Raw genomic sequence first — 9,290 nt, forward strand, 5'->3', positions numbered from 1 at the left:
AAATTACTTATCTATGTTAGATCCAAAAAAAATTTCAAATCTTTATATACAATTTTTATATGCTTTATCGTATTCAATGAGTGAGTGTCATCTCATTGATAGGTATATAAGTTGACATGGTTGGTTGATAACGTAACAAAACTATGTATGTGTGTGTTTGTGTACACGCTCATGCGTGTCTAGTTGTATTTAACTTTATAAATGAAAATATGATTTTTTTTTTATCTTGTTTGATATAACGGATGTTACAATTTAAAGAAATGGTATTTTGAAATTTAGTGTTTTTTAGGATGTAGAATTTTTTTAAAGAAAATTTTACCTTGATTTTGAATTTTTTTCTTTTAACTATTTAGGAGTCTTCCGAATCCTTTTAAAAACTTGTTCAATAATAATAATAATAATAAAGGCTTATAAAGAGAAACAGTAAAGCTTTTGGTATTCCTAATATTTCTTTCTTCAAAAGAAATATATAGATGGGTAACCTTAACTATTGTTACAAAATCTATACAATTATTATTTTTAAAAATGTCCAAATCAACCGAATCCAACCGCACCACAATTTATTGAATAAACCACGATTGAGAAAAAAAAATATCAAGCCATTCTAAAATCCAAGCTTTTAATTTTTAAAGCTTCGTTCTTCTTCCTGATTCGCTCCTTCAGTTTTGTATGTGCTACATCCGACTCCGAACATTAAGGGGCGCATGTGATGCAACAAAGCTATACCTAATCCCATCGTGCTTCTCTTCCTAGCCGACGATTTTTTCGCCGGTCTCAGACTGTGACATGGAGGAAAGCGTGAAATCGACAATTGTAAGTGCGACCCCTCTCTAGTTGTACTTAATTTAGCTCATATGTTAAGTTTTCCTCAGCATTGCAAAGCTGGGTTCGGCCAATAAATCATCTGGTTGACCTTAATTCTAAGAAGTGAAGCTGGCTTAAGAAAGCTTAAGTTGCAAATCGTACACAAGTTTAACCGTTATAATTCGGTCGCACCGGTCACAAATGAGAAAATCAAAGTTCAAGTGTGATTATACAATATCTTATCCACTCTCGAATGACATAAAATTTCATAATCTCTCTATTAATGGAGTCAGTAAAAATCTGTTGATATTTTGAATGTCTCTAGATTTTTGTAGAGTTTTTTAAGTCAATTTCGAATACCACATAATTTTTTAAAACTCTATAAAAATTAACGTCGAATACCACTAAACTCAACCAAAATTATTAAAAGACTAGAATGAATACACTTACCTAAGTGTGATCACCCAAATCCTCAACTGGACACCTTTCCAGATGCTTAACTTAACACCTTTTGAATTAGGAATACAACATTCTATTCCATTTTGCTTATTTTCTGTATGTTTTATCTTTATAAAACAATAATTCCACGTGTTTTTTTTTTCAATATGACAATGATAATGGAATGCCCCCATCAAAGTCAAGCAAACAAGGCTTAACGTGGTGGCATCCACCAATAACAACGTTACACAACTTGTATAGAATCTTTCCACCTATACATTTTCCCCCTATTTGGCACCTAAAATTAAATAAATAAAAAGCAAAATATATTTCAACTAAATCTAAAATATTATGAAAAAATGTTGGTCAAAATTAATATGATAAGCTTCTATTTAACTTTTTCATATCACGTGTGTGCGCTTTTTTATATATAAAGATAAATGGAAGATAATCATATTAATTTTGATATATATATTTATATATTATAATGTCTCATATTCGAAGACTAACTGGATTGTATTAATATGGGTCTTCTAATGTGCTTATATTCCCACGCACATACACTCTGAGAAATTTTCAACGTGGTCACTTATCGTAGAACTGTCTCAAGTCAAACATGTTTAACTTTGAAGTTTTTAAGTCATGAGCTTCTGGAAAAAATATGAATCTTATTGTTACGAGTAGTATATATCAAGTCTTTTGTATCCTTCATTCTAACATGTAATCAATTCATTAATATTCTCCATCCCTTAGTCTTTGGTAAGGATTTTTTATCTTTCGGATATTAATCAATCATATTATGCACCATGTATCATCCTAAGATTTTCGGCTTTTAAGTGTCACACACACACACACACACATATATATACATACACGTACATATATGTGTGTCTGTATATATCGGAGCTCGTATTGCATGCATCTAGAGTGTTTGTTTTTCTATATAGAAACTATTTATGTAAACTGATTATATTTTTAAATAATATTTTCGTTTATAGTAAATATTTATGTAAAATAAGTATATTTTTAAATAATATATTTTGTTTTTATTTATTTTGATTGAATAGTTATTGTATTAATGGGGAATGGACTTTTGCCGTATGAAGAGGGTAATTTTGTGGAAAAACATCATGAAACTTCTAACGTTGGACTTGGTTAGTAGTAAATATACGTATATAGTTTACTCTATACCCAATGGTTCCTATTTTTCATTTGAATGTAGCTACTCAATCTACGAATTGTATATCCCAAAAACTGAAAAAACAAATTATATATATTATATATTTATAGGTCTTATATTTCCATTGAGCCATATTTCCTATTATAAAAAAAGTTGGTATATTATATATGTGTAGAAATTAAAGTTCTTGGAGGATTAGAAACATATATTTAATTTTTTTTCAAAGGCCAAAAATTAATAAATATATATATGAATGACAAAATAAATCACGATATCATGTCATGAGTCATGACAAGTCATCTTTATGTGAATGAACATGTGGGGATGCCTCATGTTTCTTCATAATAATATGCATGTGGCCAACTTTCAGGCTTTATGACATTCCCTCGATTGGGAATTTTCATCAAGTCTTTTTCATTCGTTAAAAAAAATATTAAGAAAAATAGAACAAAAATATATTTCATTTTCTGATATATATACAAATTTAAATTAATAATGATTTCCCGATCATATGTTAATTTTACTTTTTTTATACTTATATATGTGTACCATTTATTTATTTTAATTTGATTAAAAAATAAAGATGTCAATCTATGATAAAAGATTTGGGATTTGGAAAAGAAAAAAAAAGGTGAATATTTGATATTATTAGCCGATGGTGGGTTAGTGGTTCACTTGTCTCTCCCTTGGACTTTACCATAAATAAGAACCTGTTTTTGGCCTAGTGGGGATCCTATTTCTATCCCATCATGGTTTATTGATCTGACATTTGTATATAATTTTGTCCCCCACACCACCATTTTTTTTGAACTGACATTTGCGTTTACCCTTCAAAATAAATATTTTTTTAATAAAAAAATATGCTTTAATGAATTTTTATAAAATTATATAAAAAATTAAAACAATTAATTGGCAACAAATTAACTATAAACAGATATCTTCCTAATGGGCCATAAACTATCTCCTGAAATTGGGCGATTAGTCATGTACTTCACTGCTGGGCTTGGATCACTTTTGTTGTTTACACTTGCTCTACATTTCATAGGAGGATAATTTTATGCTTATTCAAAAACAATAAATAATGGCTAAATATTAATATCATTCAAGTTTTGCCAACGTTTTCTCTCTAAACTATATATATTTTCGACCCATTACATATCTAGATGGGTAATATATTTTGTTGAGAAATTACAGTCAATTCTTGGGTGACCAGATTGATTTCTTCTGGATATTTCAATGAGTTTTGAAATAGTTTTGTGAAGATCAAAATTCTTCTAAGATATAAGAGTGTGTAGAATGTGTTGGATATATTAAGCTTAATGAATAAAATTAAACAAAGACGGGTAGATAAAAAAACACAAATAAAAACATTAAAAGAAAATCGAAGAGAACAAGTAGCGGGGCAGGCGCCTCCTTTGTAGGAGGTGCTAACGCGATAGAGAGGGAGGCACATGTAAAGTGGCGCCTAGGAGTCAAACGGCGTTGTTAATTAAGAGTTGCGAGTTTTCATGGACAATTTTCATCAAAATGTGGTTATTGATCATATTTTCAAGATTTGTGACTAAAATATCATTTTATTTGAATGAATTAATATAAAGAGAGACAATATAACATAAACTTTTGATAAAGATCTTTTGATCATCAGATTTTTCTGCACATTTGCTTTCATATTGAGTGTCTCCTTCGTATTATTATTTCTTTTAGACAAGAGAGATTTTATATCATTTTATGGTTATGTAACTTATGATTTGTAGTGCTTACTATCACAAGTTGGAAGTCATATCTTGGGAAACGATTGACATATCCCATCAGCATCATGTGTGGGGTAAATTCGTCTTAAAGACAAATAGTTTTCTCTTGTCTCGACTTCAAATTAGTTAACATCTTGAGCATTATCATCTTCAGATTGCAAATCCCGCCAAGAAGTTGAAAGGAGAATCCCCAACCAACAATCTTAAGACTATTTTCTTATTCTTTGGATTCTTTCGTTCTTGGTTTGCAACTTTGAAGATGTATAACAATGAACATGAACGACTTCAAATTATGCAGTCTCACGACAATACAAAAACTTGTGAATCATTGAATTTCAAATATCATGTTTTGAAATTTTAATTGCTTCTTTTTGTAATAGTTTTTAAATATGATGTTCTTTCGAATAATTTGATTGAAGAACTATGAATATGTTTATCTTTCTGTGCAAAGTGCAAAGATTTTAATTGTGAATCGCGAGGAAGTTCATTCAAGTAGTTTCTTAGTTCAATAGTTCAATATTTTGTGTATTGATTTGAGAAAATTCTTGAAACTAAAGAAACATAGAATCGAAACGAGATTCGAGATCTTAAATTTGAACTATGGATTGAACAAGATAATCAATTATATGTCTAAAATTTACAGCATCGAATCAGATATGTGTTAAAACATAAACGGGCTCAAACCATTTATTGAAAAGTTATATGGCTTCTTATATAGGATAAATGAATATTTTATCATATTAATTGATGATAGTATAAGATATTATATGTATATCTTGCGAAATGAAAGATGAATCTTCAGTGGTTTTTTATGGACATAAAAATGATGTATCAATTATATACAACGTGTCGTATATGTCGTGACAAATTATTGTACTCTATGTTGTTTGATTATAGTTGAATTTTGTAAGCTGTCCACACTTAAAACTTTGAATTTACAAGATATTAAATCTTGAGTCAAGTTTTATAAGCTTTTATGCTTAAAATTCAAATAGTGATTTGAATTTGAAATTCTAAGTTTTAAATTTTGTAAACAAACATGTTTATATCTAAATTTGCAAGATATATCTTGAATTTAGATTTCTAAGTTATAAAGTTAAAATTTGAAACTGGGAAGTTTCAATACCAATCTAACGACAAGTGAAGTAATATATTTGAAAAATACAATGTTGTCAAATTTGGGAATAATGTATAATGTTTGAATTTTTTAAGCAAGAACGATTAAGTCCAAATTTAGCAAGATATAAAATCTTGAATTTAGATATATAATTCATATACAAAAACTCTTTGAGACGGTCTCACAGGTCAGTTTTGTGAGACAATATTTTATTTGGGTCACCCATGAAAAAATATTATTTTTTATGCCAAAAGTATTATTTTTTATTATAAATATGAGAAGTCGACCTTTCTCACAATAAAGATATGTGAGACAGTCTTGAGACCTACTCAATTTTATAATGTTTAGAATTTAATGAAGTTATGCTTACCTAAATTTGTGAGGAGAAATGTTTGACAACTGTAATTGAACTACATCGTTATCTTTTCTTTCTAATTTAATTCTACATGCAAATTTTTTAAACTTTCGCGCTTAAAAATCCAAAACTTACAAGATATAAAAACTCTTATGCAAATATTTTAAGCTTTCGCGTTTAAAAATCCAAAAAAAAATACAATATATAAAAACTCTTGAGTTTGGATTTCTAAGTTATGCGCTTAAAATTCAAAATTTATAATTATATTAGAGATTTTTTTTGGATTCTTTAAGCAATTGTCCTTAAATCAAAGTTGTCAAAAAAATTAATTCTTAGATAATTTGGATTTATAAGTTTTAACGCGTATAATTCAAATTTGATAGGACTCATATAATTCAAAGTCTGCGTAACTTCAAAGATAGCATAAATTCTTATAATAACTTGAAGTGTGAGGGCTTCGAATTTAAGGTAAAAATACCGTGTTAAAATATGACACAAAATTAAAATGAATGATGGTAGGTCTAGACGTGTACGTCAAATAATAATATCTTGCTGAACTTAATTTCCCATGATGTTATCATTATGTTTTTGTGAAATTATAAGACAACTCAACAGATCAGTTATATAAAGTCTTGGATGGAGATCAAATATATAGTTTTTCAAGAGAAATAAGCTTAAAATCTACAAAATAAAGTTTTCATAGTGGTCATCCAACCTTACTGATTGGAGATCTCAATGTTCTGGTTCAATTGGACAACAAAATTATGAGAGCTTGAGCGAACACTCGAGAATTATTTCTTTCTTATTCTTAGAACGATGAGTTTTGTAACCTGCTAATGTAGTGAGTTAAGTATTGTAATTTTAATGATTTATTTACCTATAAAAGGTGGAGTATGGTAAGGATACTCTTAAAAGGAAGGCACCTATGTAAGTGTGATGATGAGCCACCTAAATAAACACTTATAAAACCATGATGTGTTCCATGGCCAAAACGAACACAACCGAAAGAACCAAAAGAAAATGATAGAGAAGTTATCATTTAGGTATTGTTGTCTGGTTTTTCACAAACTGCGCATTCATGCATAAATTTCATGCACAATTCATGCATAAAGAGTAACAACCTTACATAAATTTTTGAGAAAAAAATTTTGATCATCAGATTTTCCTGTATATTTGCATTCATATTGAGTGTCTTCTTCTTCATAATTCTTCTAGACAAGAGAGAGTTTATATCATTTCATGGTTATGAAACTTGTTATTTGTAGTGTTACTATCACAAATTGGAAGTCGTTGTATCTTAAGTGACGATTGTCATATAATGTGAGCACCATATGCGAGGTAAATTCGTATTAAGAAAAAATAATTTTCTATTACCTCGACTTCAAATTTGCTAGCATTCTTTCTGAGTATACTCACCTTCAGATTGCAGATCCTGCCAAGATGTTGAAAGGATAATCCCCAACCAATAGAACGAAGAACAAATTAACCACACTTGATTTATGTTGTTCGGCTACTCGAAGGACCTCCATCGATCCACGGCGGACAACTATTATAGATCAATAAATATCCTTTGATGATGCAAGAACGCCATCTCTCAATTCACTCTTGTTCTTCCTTTAACTTGTTGCAAACCAGCTGTACGTACAATTGCACTCCTTGTCCGGTAACTAGCAAGTTAGCTAACCCAACGTGCATGCACGTATATTGATCTTCTATTGGATCATGTAACAGTAGTACACATATTTTACCGATCACATGTACACACACGTCAAGTACATGCATGTAACGTAATATATTGATATCAGGTGTGCAACATATTTTTATTTCAAGGTACTTGATTTAACTATGAATATTTTATAAATTCAATACGACGACATGAGATATAGCATATGATCTGAAATATCAACATGGTTGAAATACATACCAATCCAACATAGAATATAAACATAAAATATGATCAGTTTGTAGAATCAAAACCTAAAATATCACTTTGCATATTGTTAAAATTGGGACTTGGATCTAACTCAAACCTAAAAGCTAGTTCAAGAGAGAAGGATTGTCTAAGTCAATATATTCAACTCTCAAGGAATTTATCTAACCGATGTGAGACAACTAACACATATCGATATACTGTAGTATCGATTCACAAGTGTGCTTGCTCATAAAACACGCACCACCAATAACGGAGTTAGATCCCCTCTCGCATGCTCATATCCCCGCACTTTCTCGTCATCTTCCACGTTTTCATCATGAACATCATCAATCTGTACCCATAGTTTCTTCATGTGTGCACATCCCAGAACCTTCCCTTGGTTGAGAAACTGTTGAAAGATTTCGCTGGTTGGACCTCCTCTCAATTTGTAGTGCCTTCAAAAACAAAAACGGGGCCGAATAGATCAAGAGAACCTTGAATATTTTTGCTGCAAAATGCAAACCCCTAATACATTGGATAACCATATTATCTTTATACTCTGACAGATCGTTTCCGGCTGGAAAGTGGTAAATCTCGTAAGTATATTCATCCATGGTCCTTGAATCTTTGAAAAGATCCAGTAATTTTTGGTATATGGTTTGCTCCACGAGGTTATTTTGGCTTTACCTACCCATCCTTGAACGCTGAAGTTTTTTCTGCTGCCACCAAGCACTAGCACGCCCCCTGAATCTGGTCGATCACCACTAATTACACTCTTCGATCTTCTAATAACTAGTTACTACTTGATATCCAATATGTCACCTACATTAGTAACCCAATCCAGAAACTCCTCAGGTTGCAGATCAGGGATATTAATGCGAATCCCGACCTCCGATCCCATCGTCGATTGTCATATGCCTTGGTTCATGTCGTCGTATATATATATAATTTATATTCTTACTTACAATACATGATGTTGATACGTAGAGTGTCAGAAACACTTTCATTATCCAAATTGCGTAACAAACAACTAAAATTACTAAAAATAAAAAATATAGAACTAACTCGACTTTGATAATACGAAGAACCAAAATCTTAAAAGAACAAATATAATTGACCAAAACTACAAGATTTCCTTATGATATAAATAAGTTTACGTTATTATTTTTTTAAAAATGAAAAGCATAACTTGTCCAATACTTCAAGAAGAGAACAAATTCATGAGTTTAGTTTTTATGTCATCTACTTTTCACTTTAATTTGATTATTTTTGTAGCTGAAAGAGTCAAACTCGGAATCTTATCCCAAATTTGAGATTTTAATGTCGGATTATCTATAACTCATCGACCTTTAATTAATGAAAAGCAAATCTAACAATTTTTTCATGGCTAATTGCCTCAGATTGTTGTATAAACTCAATATATTAAAAACTAAGTGTAAAATTTTATATTCATTAAAATGCGAAAAAGGATGTGACTGGGATTCAGATTCAAAATCATTATTATGTAATTATATTATTTTTTAAAACAAATAAATTGAATAAAAGTATCGATTATATGTTTTTAATATTAAATATTGAACTTTAGCATTAAAAAACTAAAGCAAGTATCCATATATTTTAAAGCTCAATAGAAAAATAAAGGAGGAGTTGGTGAAAAATCTCCAATTAAAATATTTCTTTGGGTTCATTCCCTATCCACAAAATTGTGGTACTATGTCATACAAAATGTGGTA

Source organism: Primulina huaijiensis, chromosome 8 (assembly GCF_012295235.1).
Source record: "Primulina huaijiensis isolate GDHJ02 chromosome 8, ASM1229523v2, whole genome shotgun sequence".
Classification (NCBI taxonomy): Eukaryota; Viridiplantae; Streptophyta; class Magnoliopsida; order Lamiales; family Gesneriaceae; genus Primulina; species Primulina huaijiensis.